The sequence below is a fragment of the Lemur catta genome, chromosome 6, assembly GCF_020740605.2.
Source record: "Lemur catta isolate mLemCat1 chromosome 6, mLemCat1.pri, whole genome shotgun sequence".
NCBI classification, from domain to species: domain Eukaryota; kingdom Metazoa; phylum Chordata; class Mammalia; order Primates; family Lemuridae; genus Lemur; species Lemur catta.
Window position 1 is genome coordinate 59115677 of NC_059133.1, and position 16548 is coordinate 59132224.

The 16548-nt window shown below is 36.9% G+C and overlaps 1 protein-coding gene across 1 annotated transcript in view; it reads right to left on the reverse strand.

Annotated features, from left to right (window-relative positions):
- Positions 1–16469, reverse strand: part of C6H12orf54 (chromosome 6 C12orf54 homolog) — a 52854-nt gene extending 36385 nt beyond the window's left edge. Inside the window, exon 1 of the mRNA XM_045555062.1 lies at positions 16309–16469. The gene's annotated coding sequence lies outside the window, so the exon portion shown is untranslated. The remainder of the gene's footprint in view (positions 1–16308) is intronic.
- Between the last annotated feature and the right edge of the window lie 79 nt (positions 16470–16548).

The window sequence follows — 16548 nt, forward strand, 5'->3', positions numbered from 1 at the left end:
CAATGTGCCTGTATATAGGCAAAGAAAGTGAAAAAGGAAAATTAACAGGTTGTCATACTGAAAATCAGTATATGATGCCTAGTGTATTTTTCCTAAGCTCTTCTACCTTGGTGTTACATTAAAAAATACAGTGTTTGCATTCATCTAGGTACATACTGTATACTAGTACATGGAATGGGGGAGGTTAGACATGAATAATTATAGAAGCAAAATTAAAAGATCAATAAGGTACACCTTTGCATCTATTTAACTATTAAGAAATACATAATAACAACTTACTGAGAAACATTAAAGAAGATCTAAATAAATAAAGACCAATACCATGTTTATGGCTTGGTAGACTGATTATTGTAAAGATGTTAATTGTTCCCAAACTGATTTATATATTCAGTGTAATTTCAATCAAAATTCCAGAATACTTTTTTTCTGAATTTGAAAAGTTGATTCCAAAATTTCTGTAGAAGTAAATAGACCAATAAATGCCAGGCCACTCTTGAAGAACAAGGTGGGAGGTCTTGCTCTACCAGGTATCAAGACCTACTATAAAACTCTGTAATTAAGACATAGTTATTATTATTGACTATTATTGACAAAGAGACAGACAAATACTCAATGGAAAAGGAAAGAGAATCCAGACATGAATCCCAAATACATAAATGGAGACTTGAATATGACTAAAGTGACAAGACAGATCAATGAGTTCAGGGTGGACTTTTCAATAAATAGTGCTGGAACAACTAGCTATCCATGTAGAAAATTAATGTAATTTTATCCACATCCATCATATGCAAAAATCAATTCCAGTTAGATTGAAGTTAAATATTTTATAAAGTAAGACAAGGTATTCATGATAAAGAAAAATTTTTTCAATATGGATTTGTATTGTATTATGTACTTTATTTATTTTTATTTTTTGTTTTTTTTTAGGATAGTCAAGTTAAGCAGTGGGATTGGAGATATTTATTTATTTTTAATTGACAAATAGTTGTGTATATATATGTGATGAAGTGAGAATGTTAAAACTCTAATTTTTAGCAGTTTTGAAATACACAATACATTATTAACTGTGGTCACCATGCAGGACAATAGACCACTAAAACTTATTCCTCCAGTCTGAGACTTTGTACCCTTTGATCAACATCTTCCCTTCCCCATCCTCCACTCCCCATCCCCCTGCCCCCACCCCAGCCTCTGATAACCACATTTCTACTGTCTGTTTCTCTGAGATCAATTTTTTTAGATTCCACATATAAGTGAGATCACATAATACTTGTCTTTCTGTCCCTGGCTTATTGCACTTAGTATAATTTCCTCCAGTTCTATAAATGTTGCAAATGACAGAATTTCCTTCTTTGTTGAGGCTGTATCATATTCCATTGTGTTTATATACACCACATTTTCTTTATTCATCCATTGATGGACACAGAGGTTGCTTCCATATCTTGGCTATTGTGAATAATGTTGAAATGAACATGAGAGTGCAGATATTTCTTTGTCATACTGATTTCAATTCCTTTGGATATATATTCAGAAGTAAGATTGCTGAATTATAGGGTAATTCTATTTTTAGTCCTTTGAGGAACTTCCATAATATTTTCCAAAATGGCTTAACTTATTAACGTTACAGTAATTTATAAGGGTTCCCTTTTCTCCACATTCTCTCCAACACTTGCCATTTGCCTTTTTGATGAATAGACATTCTAACAGGTATGAGGTGATATCTCATTGTGGTTTTAATTTGCATTTTCCTGATGATTACAGAAGTTGAGCATTTTTCATACATCTCTTGGCCATTAGCATCTCTTCTTTGAGAAATGTCTGTTTAGATCCTTTGCCCATTTTTTAATTGGGTTGTTTTCTTGGTAATGAGTTTTTTGAGTTCTCTACATATTTTGACATTAGTTCCTTATCAGATGTTTGGTTTGCAATTATTTTCTTCTATTTCATGGGTTGTCTCTTCACTCTTAATTGTTTCCTTTGCTGTACAGAAGCTTTTTATTAATAGTTTGATGTAATCTCATTTATCTATTTTTGCTTTTGTTGCCTATGCTTTCTGGGTCATATGCAAAAAATCATTTCTCAGACCAAAGTCATGGAGGTTTTCTCTTCTGTTTTCTTTTAGTACCTCTACAGTTTCAGGTCTTTCAGGATAAGTCTTTTATCCATTTTGAGTTGATTTTTGTGTATGGTGTGAGATAAGGGCCCTATTTCATTCTTTTGCATGTGGATATCCAGTTTTCCAAACACCATTTATTGAAGATACTGTCATTTCCCCTGCTGTATGGTCTTGGCACTGGTGTCAAAAACCAATTGACTTTAAATACTTAAAATTCATGTTTTATACTTGCCTTTCATTCTAATTACAGGTACGCATTTTATTCAGGAAACATCCAGTGTCTACTATGTTAGACTGTGGAGAGGGAATAAGTAACAAGATGATTGATAGATATCTTAGGAAGATTTCCACTTTCAGGAAACTTCATTTAACATTCAGTGGGTATGTTAAAAATGTATTGAGTATTTAATACTCAGTGCTTGTGTAGCAGCCCGATTACAGAACAGGGGATGAACACAGAAAGAAACACACAGACACACAAAGATGGTACAAGACTGCAGTGCCGAAAAGCACCAGCCGCTTTATTTTCATACTCCTTTTTTCCAGCAGCTACTTTCCTGTACCTGACTATCTTTAGAGCCCTGAGGTGACATGTTCCATTTCTTATGGAAATTGCTCAAGGAAGGCAGACATTTGCATCTTAACCTTTGGACCTCATTACCCCGTGCAGGACAATGAGACATGCCTTGGCTTGTGTGCAAGGCCTAAGGCCCTTGGCTATTTTCCATAGGGAACAGTTTGTCTGTTCAATAGGCTATTGACCTCTAGCTCCAGGAAGCATTCAGCAGTCAATAGGCCATGTCTGGACCTATTGACTTCTGGCCTCAAGGAGCGTTCTGGACCTATTGACCTTTGGACCCAAGAAGCACGTCCAGCTTGGCTGACTGTGGGCTCAAGCCAATTCTTGCCCAAGGACGGTCCCTACAGCTTGAGTTTTCGGGATAAAAGATTGAATAAGACAGATACTCCCTCAAATACTTTACCATCTGTATTAGTTTTCTAGGGCTGCCATAACAAAGTACCACAAAGTAGTTGGCTTAAACAACAGAAATTTATTATTGTCTCATAGCTCTGGAGGTTGTAAATCCAAAATCAAGGTGTTAGCGGGGTTGGTTCCTTTTGAAGGCTGTGAAGGAGAATCTGTTCCATGCCTCTCTCCTAGCTTCTGGTAGTCTCAGGTGTTCCTTGGCCCCTAACCTCCAAATGTAATCACTTCAATCCTCGATTTTCATGTGGCATTTTGTGTCTTTTCACATCACCTTCCCTCTATGCATGTCCACTTCTGTGTCCAAATTTCCCCTTTAAAAAAAACACTAGTCACATTGGACAAAGGCCCACCCCAATGGTCTTGTTGTAACTTGATTATCTCTATAAAGACCCTATTTCCAGGTAAGGTCATAAGGGGATAGGACTTCAGCATATCTTTTTTCAGGAACATAATTTTATCCCACAACACCATCTACCGTAGTTCCCCCTTATCCGAGGGGGACATCTTCCAAGACCTTCAGTGGATGATGCCTGAAAGTGCAGATAGTACCAAATATTATGTTTTTTTCCCCTATGATAAATTATCATAAAATTTATGTAATAAAAGTTATATGTATGTGGTCTCTTTTTCTCTCTCAAAATATCTTGTACTGTGCTCACCTTTCTTCTTGTGATATAGAAGGAACAATCCAAGATTTCATCATGCTTCTCAGAACAGCAAACAATTTAAAACTTATAAATTATTTCTGGAATTGTCCACTTAATATTTTCGGGCTGCCTTGATGGTAGGTCACTGAAAACGTGGAAAGTGAAACTGCGTAAAAGGGAAGACCACTGTATTGTATTAGTCTGTTTTGCACTGTTATAAAGGAAATACCTGAGACTGGGTAATTTATTTAAAAAAAAAAAAGAAGGTTTATTTGGCTCACAGTTCTACAGACTATACAAACACAGTACAAACATCTGCTTCTGGTGAGGGGTTCAGGGAGGTTCCAAGGCAGAACGCTAAGGGGGAGCAGGTGTGTCACGTGCTGAGAGAAGAAGTAAGAGAGACGGGGCTGGGGGGGAGGGAGGTGCCAGGCTCCTTTAAACAATTAGCTCTCTCATGAACTTATGGAGCAAGAACTCACTCATTATTGCAGGGAGGGCACCAAGCCATTCACAGGGGATCTGCCCCCATAATCAAAATACCTCCCCCAGGCCCTACCTCCAACACTGGGGATCAAATTTCAACACGATATTTGGAGGGGACAAACATCTAAACTATATAATGTATCTTCCTTTTTTTTCCTGTAAAGTTTGCCAAATTAGTTTATAACCAAGTATGCTCCCATTGATTCTGATCAATGTGATTTTTCATGTTGCCACCGTAATGTGATGAAAATGCATTTTTTCTTTTATTATACTCTTAAGAAATTCCTAGAAAAGTAAATTTAAGTAGAGGTTATCCAAAGATGAAAAAAAGTAAGTGTTCTCAGTAACAAAGTATGAGTTTTATAACATATGAAACAATGAAGCCAAGATGCCACAAAGTCTTATTTGCTGTGAGGAAAGTAGTTCCCAGACAGGGAGAGATTCCAAAATCATCATTCGTGGGCTTACGAATTGCCATAATGACCATCATGGCACAGTCTTGCTTTTAACCAGAGTTCATTTTATAGCAAAAATTTGTCAACAATAGGCTCATGCTGGTGAAATATATTGTTCTTATCATCTTCCCCATCACCCTGAAGCAGCCATGATGGAATGGCCTTTTGGAATATCATTTATTGTGGCAGCTAAATGACAATACTTTTTGGAACTACGATAGTGTACTATAGCAACAATTCTCAAACTACTTGGTGTCAGGACCCCTTTATTAATATATGCTTAAAATTATTGAAGACCCCAAAAGAGATTTTTTTAATTGGGGTTGTATTTATTGATATTATATTTACTGTTTTAGAAATTTAAATTAAGAACATTTAAAAATATTTATCAATTCATTTGGAAATAATAAACCCATTATGTGTTAATATAAGTAGAATTTTAATGAAATTGTCTATATTTTCCAAAACAAAAAAATGAGAAGAGTAGCATTGTTATACATTTTTGTAAATTTTTTAATGTCTGACTTAATGAAGATAGCTGAATATGTTTTTATGGAACTTTATGAAGAATATCCTGCCCCAAACAGAGACACTATTGGAAAGGGAGTAGTATTTTAATAGATTTTTCAGATGTGAAACCATATTAAAAACTTTTTCATACTCTGTTATGTTAAAATCCATTGGTCAATGCTGCACTTTTGAGTGGAGCTTTCATGCAGACATGATTTTTTAATACCACACATTGATCATTTGGAAAATACTGGTTCACTGAGTTCACTGAGTTAGGCAGATGTTCCGAAATTACATAGTGTCAAAAATCACACATCCACTAATATCACCAGCAATCTTATCATAATTTTATCACTGACAACAAATAAAGTCAGTTTTTTATTTTCTCTGCCAGGCTCATTTGAGTCATTTTCAAGAGAATGTCTGTCAAATACTCAAGTTTGAAAAAATATAGTTTGCCAGTGATTTTTTTCAAGTAAAAGTGGTGTTCTATTTAAAAAAAAACTGACTTCAGTTTACAACTTAATTGTACAAGTACTTTTTCTTCAGAAAACCATTAAGCTTAGGCTTGCAGAGCAAGTGATATTTGTGTATTTCCCATTTTGTCACACAGAACAGTAAAAAATGTGTACTCAAGTGTCCAAATTTAATAAAACTAATATATTTTACCTCTTCGCCAAGATGATCTTTTTTTTGCTGTTTTGTCTATGATAGAAAGGAGGGTCTTAATGTTACAAAGATATTTTCCTATGTTTTATTCTAAAAGCTTTATAGTTTTAGCTTCTACATTTAGAGGTCTATGATCAATTTTAATTTAATTTTTGTGGGTGGTGTAAGGTAAGGATCAAGGTTCTCTCTTTTTACCATGATGATATCTAGTTTTTCCAGCATCATTTGTTGGAAAGTTTATCTTTTCCCAATTGATTTACCTTGGAACCTTTGTAAAAAAAATCATGTAAGAGTGTAATTTCTGGACTCTCTGTTCTGTTCCATTGATCTATATGTCTATCCTTAAGCCAATAACATCTGTCTTGGTTAATGTAGCTTTGTAATAACTTTAAAAAACAGGCAAATTTTAGTTCTTTTTCAAAATTGTTTTAGCTGAGCCTTTTGTGTTTCCAAATAAATTCTAGAATCAGCTTGTCAATTTCTACAAAAAAATTAAGATTTTAACTGGGATTGAACTGACTCTAAAGAACAATTTGGAGATAACTGATAGCTTAACAATATTAAGTATTCCAAATCATGAACATGGCATATCTTTTGATGTATTTAGTCTTTTAATTTCTCTCAGCAATGCTTTGTAGTTTTCTGTGTAGAAGTCTTAAACATCTTTTGTTAAACTTATCCCTAAGTATATCGTATTTTGGATGATACTATAAATGGAATTGTTTTTACTTTAATTTTCCAACTGTTTGTTGCCAGTATATAAAAATACAATTGATTCCTACATTGACCTTGCACCATATGACCTTCTTGAATTCACCTGTTATACTCTAGCAACATTTCTCTAGATCCCTTAAAATTTTCTATGTACACCATAGTATTACTTTTCCTTTTCAAACTATGTGCATTTTTTTCTTTTTATTTTTTTGCACTGATTAGGTTCTCCCGTACAATGTTGAAAAGCAGTGAGAGCAGACATCTTTGTCTTTCTTTCAATCTTAGGGTAAAAGCATTCAGTCTTTCACATTTACTGTAATGTTTCCTCTAGGCTTTTCAGAGATATGCTTTATCAGACTGAGGAGTTTCCCTTTTATTCTGAGTTTATGAAGATGTATTGCATAGTTTCAAGTGACTTCCATGTACACTTGAAGAGAATGTGTACTCTGCCATTCTTGGGTGAAGTATCCTATTAATTTCTATAAAGTTTGTTGATAGTGTTATTCAAGTCTTCTATATCCTTACTGATTTTCTGTCTATGTTTTGCATCAAATACTGAGAAAGAAATGTTGAACTCGCCAAATATAATTGTGGATTTATCTGCTTCTTATTTCAATTTTGCCAGTTTTTGTTTCATATATTTTGAAGCCCTGATGTGTCTTCTAGAAAAATTGATCCCACTATTATTATGATATGTCCCTATCTATTCCTAGTAGTATGGATTGTTCTGAAGTCTACTTTGCCATATATTTATATAGTCCTTCCCATTTTCCTACAATAATATAAGTTATGTCTTTTCATATCCTTTTACTTTTAACCTATCTTTGTCTTTATATTTTAAGTGAGTTTCTTATAGATAGCATATTGTTGTGTCTTGCTTTTTCATCCAGCCTGAGAATCTATGCATTTAATTGACATATTTAGACCACACACATTTAAAGTAATCATAAATATGATTGTTTTGATCTATCATCTTGCTATTTCTTTTCAATTTGTCTCATCTGTTCTTAGATCTGTTTTTCTCTTCTCCTATCTTCTTTTGAATTGAGGGTTTTTTAGTATTTAATTTTACATATGCCTCTCAATTTGTGTGTGTGCGTGTGTGTGGTTGCTCTAGGATTTGTAAAATTCATCTTTAAATTATCACTGTCTATATTAAAATAATATTATACCGCTTCACATATAATGTTAAGACCCTTAAAGCCATGTGCTTTCATTTCCCCTCCCATCTTTTGTTCCATGTTTATCAGACATTTTACTTCTACATACACTACAAACCCCATAATACATGGGTCACCATGTCCAATGGGCTTAATCTGGCCCACTACCTGTTTTCATGAATTAAGTTTTATTGAAATATAGCAGTGACCATTCTTTTACATATTGTCTATGGTTGCTGTAGTATTACAACAACAGAGTTGGGTAGTTGCCATAGAGACCATGCAACATGCAAAGCCTATAATATTTACTATCTGATCCTTTACAGAAAACATTTTCAATCCCTGTCAGATACATATTTATTATTTTTTATTTAAATAGTCAATTATCTTACTAAAAAAATAATTTTGTATTTACCCATATAGTTACCATTTGTGATGCTAGCTATTCATTTGTGTAGATCCAGGTTTGCATCTAGTACCATTTTCTTCCTGCCTGAAAAATTTACTTTAATATTTTTTGTAATGTGGGTCTTCTGGCAACAAATTGTCTCAGCTTTTGTTTGTCTGAAAAGTTTATATTTTCCCATTGTTTTTGAAAGATAGTTTCACTGGGTATAGAATTTCAGGTTAACAGCCTCCCCACCTTCCAACCACCCAGCATTTTAAAGCCTTTTTTTTCTTCCCCTCCATCTTCTCTATCACTTCAGTTATATATATTTCAGACTACTTGGTATTGTCACACATATCACTAATACTCTGTTCATTCTTCAGTTGTTTTTTAAATCTTTATGCTTCATTTGGGATAGTTTTGATCACTATGTCTTCAATTACTGAATATTTTCCTTGAAGTGACTAATCTGCTGTTATTCCCATCCAGCTAAAATTTCATTTTAGGAATTCTGCTTTTCATTCTAGAAGTTTTACTCTATGTCCTCCATTTTTCTCCTCACTGTTTTCAAATTTTTCTTTGAATTCTTGAACACATTTGTGTTATTTATAACCATTGTGTAAAGCTCTTGATAATTCCACCAACTCTGTCATTACTGAGCTGGTTTCTACTTACTAATTTTTTTCCAGGTATGGGTCATATTTTCCTGCTTCTTTGTATGTCTAGTAATTTTTGACTGGATGTCAAACATTGTGATTTTGCATTGTTAAGTGTGGATTTTGTTGTGATCCTTCAGAGAATAAACTTTGGCAGAACAACAGATTTCCCCTGGGATGGGAGAAGAGGCAAAGGTTGAGTTGATCACTAATGGCTAATGATGTAATCAATCATGCCTATATAATGAAACCTCCATAGAAACCCAAAAGGACAGTGTTCAAAGAGCTTCCAGGTTGGTGGACAAGAACATATCTACATGCCATGTGGGTGGTATAGCTCAACTCCATGAGGATGGACGCTCTTATGTTTGGGACGCTTCCAGACTTCATCCTATGTATTTCTTCATCTGAATGTTTACCTGTACCCTTTGTAATATTCTTTATAATAAACTATGTTTCCTGAGTTCTGTGAGGTGTCCTAGCAAATTAATCAAATCCAAGAAGAAGGGGTGATGGGATTACCAATTTATAGCTGGTCAGTCAGAAGCACAGTTCAAAACCTAGGGCTTGCAACTGACATCTGAAGTAGAGGGCAGTCTTATAGGACTGACTAAGCCCTTAACCTGTGAGATCTGATGGGATTTCCAGGAAGATAGTATCAGAATTGAGTTAAATTAGAGGACACTGACTTTTGTCCACTTGAAAATTGCTTGGTGTGTGGGAAAAAAAACTTCTGACATCTGGTGCCCAAAGTTTTGTACTGAGTGACAGTACAGAGTAGGAGAAAGTACTTTGGTTTTTCCTATCTCTAACAGGGGACATCTTAGGATCTTAGGAAATAAGAAAATAATCCTAAACTGATGTGGAAAACAACTTTGAGACTGTATTATTCCAACCATTATATACTATAGGTATTTATAATCTCGGAAGAACTTTTTAACCCAGCTTCTAACTCTTTCTACCACTGAGCACTAGATGGTGCCAGGTATTTGTCTGCAATGATTCAACAATCTGTTCTACTTGAAATATAAGTTAAGCATCAAAGATAATAGAATCAAAGATGATATTTTCTGTAACTTATAAATAAAATGTGTTGTTAAACAAATAGAGAAATTGAGAAAGTATAAATGAAGTAAATAAGAAGTCTCCTTTGAGCAAGTTTTTGTACTAAAAAAACATGACAGTTTGAGATTATACCACTTAGAAGCTGTCCTAGTGTAGGATGATATTTCACAAGTACTGCCTTGATCCAGTCTTGATGTCATGATTAAAACTCTTAATTACCCTTTGTAGGCAGTTTGCCAAGCTTCTACCCCAACTATTTCCCTTGTCAGGCCTAACACTCCTGGGTTAAAATACACACATATCTAACTGCCAGAGGCCCCAGATACTTAGCACTCAAAGATAGCCTCTTCTTTCTTTAGCCTACAGAGTTATTCAAAATACCCAATCCCCAGGAAGCCCAAGAAATCTAGCTAACCCCATCCTGTTTGCCATACATAAGCTTCCTGCGGCTCCATCTTCCTATTACTCTGTCCTTGAGTACAACACCCCCAGCCATGGTAGCCTTCTCTGCTTTAGAGCTGTAACTAACAAAGAGATCTGTCTTTCATCTATCTGAATGTCTTTATATTATGTCCGACCATCAAAAGAAGCTTTAAATCTTACAAAACATCTAGTCTGATCCTGATTGCAACACCAGCTGTCACTGACAGCTGCCTAGGGTCCACTGCACTGACTATAAATTATCTCTGCCAAGTAATGCCCATTGCCAAGATCTTGCATTTTGATGGTGCTTTATAAATTTCATATCACATGGCTATGTTTTGACTTAATTTAGTCATCATAACAGCTTGTAAGGAAAAGAAGAATGATGTACCAATTTGATAGATGAGGGTAAGGATATGATCCGCCACCCAGAGACACAGCCAGAGCTGAAAAATCTTTTGGTTTTTAATTTAGTGCTATTTCCACCATACCCTCCTTCCCACTACTTAATTTAGCATTGTATTTTTAAATAAAATATTCATATTTAAAGAGTACACAAGAAACTGTTAACCTCCTGGGAAAGCCACTCCTTCCCTCTCCCTCAACACCAAGGACAGTAGGATTTAAGTGTAGGCCACAGAACTTCTTAAGCTTGACACTACCACCACCCACATTGCAAAGTACAGTGTAAGGGACCCTCAGAGCTCTGACATTTCTGGAAATACGTCCACAATAGGATTGAAAGAGGACCCACAGAGCTCAGCACACTTCTAGTGAGACCCTCATTCTACCACACACACAACTTCTACTCAGCCCAACCAATCCTTACACCTCACCTCACCACTAATAAGCTGACTAAGAGACCAGTGCCAAGAAGGAGGCTATAATTAGAACAGATTAGCCACCTTCCTAGAAGACTACTAATCCTATCATGACCTATATCCTTGCTTACCACACTCACCACAAGAACCCTTGGCCACCAGATCATCCCTCATCATAGAGATTCTTACCCTACTACAGTCCCCTACAATTGCCTAACTTGAATCAAACTCCAACCCCAACACAACCCCGAAGTCCTTCTACTGTAACTGCCATCAAAAAAAATCCCTATAACCTTCAACTGCTTTGATGAATGTTTCCTTTACTTCCTTTACCTAACTGAAACTGACTATCCCTTAAGAACAAAGCAGGCTTCCTTTGTAGCTCTCTCAAGGAGTGGCTACTTTTTTTTTTTTTTTTTTTTTTGAGACAGAGTCTCACTTTGTTGCCTAGGCTAGAGTGAGTGCCCTGGCGTCAGCCTCGCTCACAGCAACCTCAGACTCCTGGGCTTCAGCGATCCTACTGCCTCAGCCTCCCGGGTAGCTGGGACTACAGGCATGTGCCACTATGCCCGGCTAATTTTTTCTATATATATTTTTAGTTGGCCAGATAATTTATTTCTATTTTTAGTAGAGACGGGGTCTCGCTCAGGCTGGTCTTGAACTCCTGACCTCGAGCGATCCACCCGCCTCGGCCTCCCAGAGTGCTAGGATTACAGGCGTGAGCCACCGCGCCCGGCCAAGGAGTGGCTACTTTTTAATCCTACAACCTACATACAAAGGCTTTTCACAGGATTAATTGCAACCCCTTAGTGAGTGGTGAAATCAATTTAATGGGTAGTAAATAGAAAACTTTTTAAATGAAGTAACAGAATAGAAAACACCAGCACATACTGTGTGTAGTTAAGGTAAATATTGTTTTATGAAGATTATATAAAATTTATATATTTAATTATACAAATGATGAGTGTGCTGGATCACAATGTAAAAGACATGTTTCTTATCGTATATCATAACAATATATATTATATTTCAAACACATATATATACACACAAATATATACACTACACATATTCAAAAATATATGATTTGAATATGTATTTGAAACTGCTTTCCACCATCTAGGGTTAGCAGTCGAGTAAGTGTTCTATTTGCTCCTCATTTCTGCCTCAAGTACCATTTTCCTCCTTCCTCCTTAAATAATGTCCAGCTGCTTGAAGCACATGTGATCAAGCCATTCCATACACTACATCTCCTTGTTATTATTAATATGACCTATCACACTCCTGGTCATTTTCCTTGCATTAGAAACTCCATAAATTGTCTTACTATCACTCTCTCCAAAACCCCATCATCATTCCTGGTAACTTCAACATCCATGTAGACAATCCATCTCATCATGCATACAAGTATGCACAAGTATGACTGTATTCCTTGCTAAGATACTGAAATATTTTCATATCTACTGTTAATCCCCTTGGATGTCATGTCCCAGTGCTCTGACCTCTCTACCAGGATTCACCAGACCTCTCCACAATTCAGAAACCAAACGGAATGACCTGGCAGAACAAGGTGCCTACGGAACCCTGCACCAGCACTATAGGTTGCATCTATTTTGATGGGTCCAAGCCCAGGCTAGTAGTGGTAGTTAAAAATTTTGAATACTATTGCGACTAACACCTTAGCCTCTCAGTTCCTTGACTTTCTCTTACCTTAAATGATCATGCCCACCACCTCAGCCACTTGATTCTCACCATCATATGCTATACCTAGTTACTACCAACAACTGCAACCCTTCCCAAATTTCCAGTTCAGGCACCCCATTCTGCCCCCTACACCTCTAGCTCACTCCATTCCAACCAATTGTTCTACTTCACTGAGATTCAGAAATAAAGTTTATCTTTTAATCCCTTCTTTGCACTGCCTATCATCCTCCTAACACCCTCTTTTCATCCATTATTCAGCTTTATCATTTATTGAATTCTTAGTATATTCTCACATCAACTCTATGATGTAGGCACAATGACATTCATTTTATAGGTTAGGAAACTGAGGCTTATATAAGGTAAATCAGCCTGGGATTATAGAAATAAAAAGTGATGGGTCTAGAATTTTAAATATCTGAACCACTATCTCCTTGACAGTACATTAGGAATAAAAATAATTTACCTCCCTGAGTGATGAAGATCACATGTACATAAAAGCACATTGTAAACTGTAAAGTACTCTACAAATGTTAGCTATAAATATTTACTAATGACTAGGAAGCCCTTACCCTTCCTCCCCACAAGAGTTCTAACTCAAGATCTCCCTCAGCCTTCCCCTTCCTTTATCGCCTTGGACGAAGAGGAAGCAACTGTCTCCACTGCCCCTTTGATAGAAAATTTGTCTCTGACATCAAGCTTCAAAACTGATTGGAAGAAAAATAGTGTTATATGGTGGTTCATTTCTAAATTAGCATTGAAAGTATAGTTTCATTCTGTTTGAACAGCCTTTTATAAGCTAGGCTGGTAATTCATTACAATCAACTGATTAATAAAAGAACTTTTATAACACTATCTTTTCCTAAACTGGTGAATATTTGCCTTGTACTTTCCTATTTAAACCACAGCAGAACAGGAGTTCAGAAATGAAGGAGCCAATGCTAACCAAGAGACTGAGTCTTTTAAAGTCTTTTGAAGTTTTATAGAAAACTTGGAACCTTAAATGTCTCGGACCTCTTCCTGAGCCCCAGGAAGAACACTACTGTGTCCTAAGGAATTCTATATTCCACACATTAGAATCCAGCTATGGACTCAATTCACCCCATTCTGTTGTTGCCAGAATTCCAGCCCAGGACCACCAAGTTTCCTTACAGTGATATAATTAGAACCATCAGGTATATCATTTCCTTATAAACACAAATATAGTAACTCCCTAACACCTGACACAGCAAATAAAAAATCCTTGATCTCTTATTGTTTCTATCAATTTCCCTATTTCATTTCTTCTATACTCTAGACTGACACCTGTGTGTTCTTCATTCCACAGCATGTCACAGCATGTCCATTTCTGCCTTCTGATGCTATCTGGGATCCCCTTCCTACATTTCACCTTCAAAGCTGATCTTGAAACTCTTCTACCAGAAAGTCTTAAAAAGGTGGAATCATCTACCTGCTACTCACTGCATACTTAATTATCCCACCTTGTAACATTGCATAGGAGTTTGTACTTGTCCATATAATTCCTGTGAAAGATAAGGTATCACTCTGGTAACAGGTGCACCAGATTAGAAGTCAGACCAGGGCTCAATTCCTGACTGTACTCACTTAATACCCCTGAACCCCTGTAGAGATAATAGCTACACCTCACAGAGTTTGTTGATTGATAGCTAAACAGAGGGAATATCAAAGCATAATGTAAAGAAAGTTTGCATTTATTCCCTGTGGTGTTTAAGATAAGGTTCTGGCACGAAGTAGATGTTTATTAAATATTAATGACCTATTATCTCTTGCCATTAGGCCAAAGCCTATTTGGCCTCTTTTTTTTTTTTTTTTTTTTAAGGATACAATCTCACACTGGTTTGTTTCCCAAAGAAAAAAAAGAGGAGAGCCTGTGCTGTTATAGTATCTACCAGCTTTCCCCAAATACTCTTTTTAGGTAAAGTCAGGTTTAGGTGCTTGGTTATATTCAATTTAACAACGTGTGACAGAAGCAATGCTAAGTGTTCATCAAATCCCATTGCCTTTTCTTCTAGGCATACGTACTACTTCCCAGCCACCTTGCAGTTAAGTGGGGCCATATGACCACGCACATGAATTTTGTCTAAGGGAATGGGGTGAAAATGATGTACGCTACTTCCAGGACTGGCCCCTACTATAACCAAGTCAGCCACAGCTCTCCTCCCTTATCCAAAGCCCACAAACTTAACTATTTCAAGGCCACAGGGATGGTAGAGCCACCAGATGCAAGGAACCTGGTCCTTCCATGAATGCAAGGAGCAGACAGCCCACACACTGGCCCCAACCAACCTTCTACACACTGTACTTACATGAAACATAAGCCTTCATGGAGGTAAGCCACTGAGACAATGGTTTTGCTAGCCTACCTCAATTAATACACCTTGTATTTACCAACAGCAGTAGTATAAGTGAAAAGAACCCCTGGACTTAGTTCCAGGACCTGGAATACAAATTCTGGCACTACTACTCTCCCCACATACCCCATGATCTGCTCCTAGAATATATATACTTACCCTTTCCGAACTGCATCTTTAGCACATTCTCCTCTTCTCATTATACAATTCCCCCCCACTCTTCTCTGCCTCAAGATTTCTGTGAGGCCTTCCCATACATGGTCACTTCTCTTTGCCCCAAATGCAAAGTACATTCCTCTGTTTTAGCATCTATTATGCTTTATTACAAATATTTGTTCACATGTACTTTCAGACTGAGAATTTTCTTTGATTCCCAGCATTTAGTTACAGAGTCTGGCACATAGTAGAAAATAAATACGTATTCAAGGAACTATTGTCATATATGACCTTAAGTGAGTCGCTTATTTTTTAAGTCTATTAAATAAATTTTATAAAATTGTTGTGATGATGAAATAATGAATGTGAATGTAGTTTGTAGGTTATAAACAGATTCTAACAGTAATGGTTTTATTCTGTTTTGTAGGCCCTTCGCATCTTTTCCAGGCAAGTCCATCTTAATGCTTCAAGATAGCACTGTCCAACAGAAATATAATGCAAGCCACATTTGTAATTTAAAAACGATTAGTAGCCATATTAAAAAAGTTAAAAGTAGGCAAAAATAATTTTAATAATATACTTAACCCAGTACACCCAAAATATCGCTCATAACGCTATTTTACATTTTTTAAAATTAAGTCTTCTAAGTCTGGTATGAATCTTAAACTTGTATCTCTTTTCAGACTACCCACATTTCGAGAGCTCAGATGCCACATTTGGCTAGTGGCTCCCGCAAACTGGACAATGCATCTGCAAGGCCTATTTCAGATAGCAACATTTTAGTGAAGTCAACCTGACTATTCTTCAGTCGGAATTAGTAACTGCTCCTCGATGCTCTCTGAAGCCCTTTATCCCCGCTATCTTGAAACCCAGAGGGTAAGCTCCTCGAGGTATTCCAAACTGTTGACTCAAGAAATCGCTCTCAGCGATGGTCTGGCCTATAACAGGCGGTTATTAAATTCGAGTAATTAATGAACCCACGTGCAAAGAACCCCGTGGACGGAAATGGTCAGTCAGGGAAGAGGGCCGGCGAGCCAACACCCCAGGCGCGGACTCACGCGTCCGCCGCCCACCAGCCCGCGGCTTCGTCGGTACCGCCGGCGCCCAGGGCCCGGGCTCAGCCTGCTCGCGGACGCGGCAGCCGCGGCTCCGCCCTCCTTCCTCCCTCCACCCCTGCGCCGCCGCCGCCGCGCCCCGGAAGCGGGCGGGGATTTCCTGTGC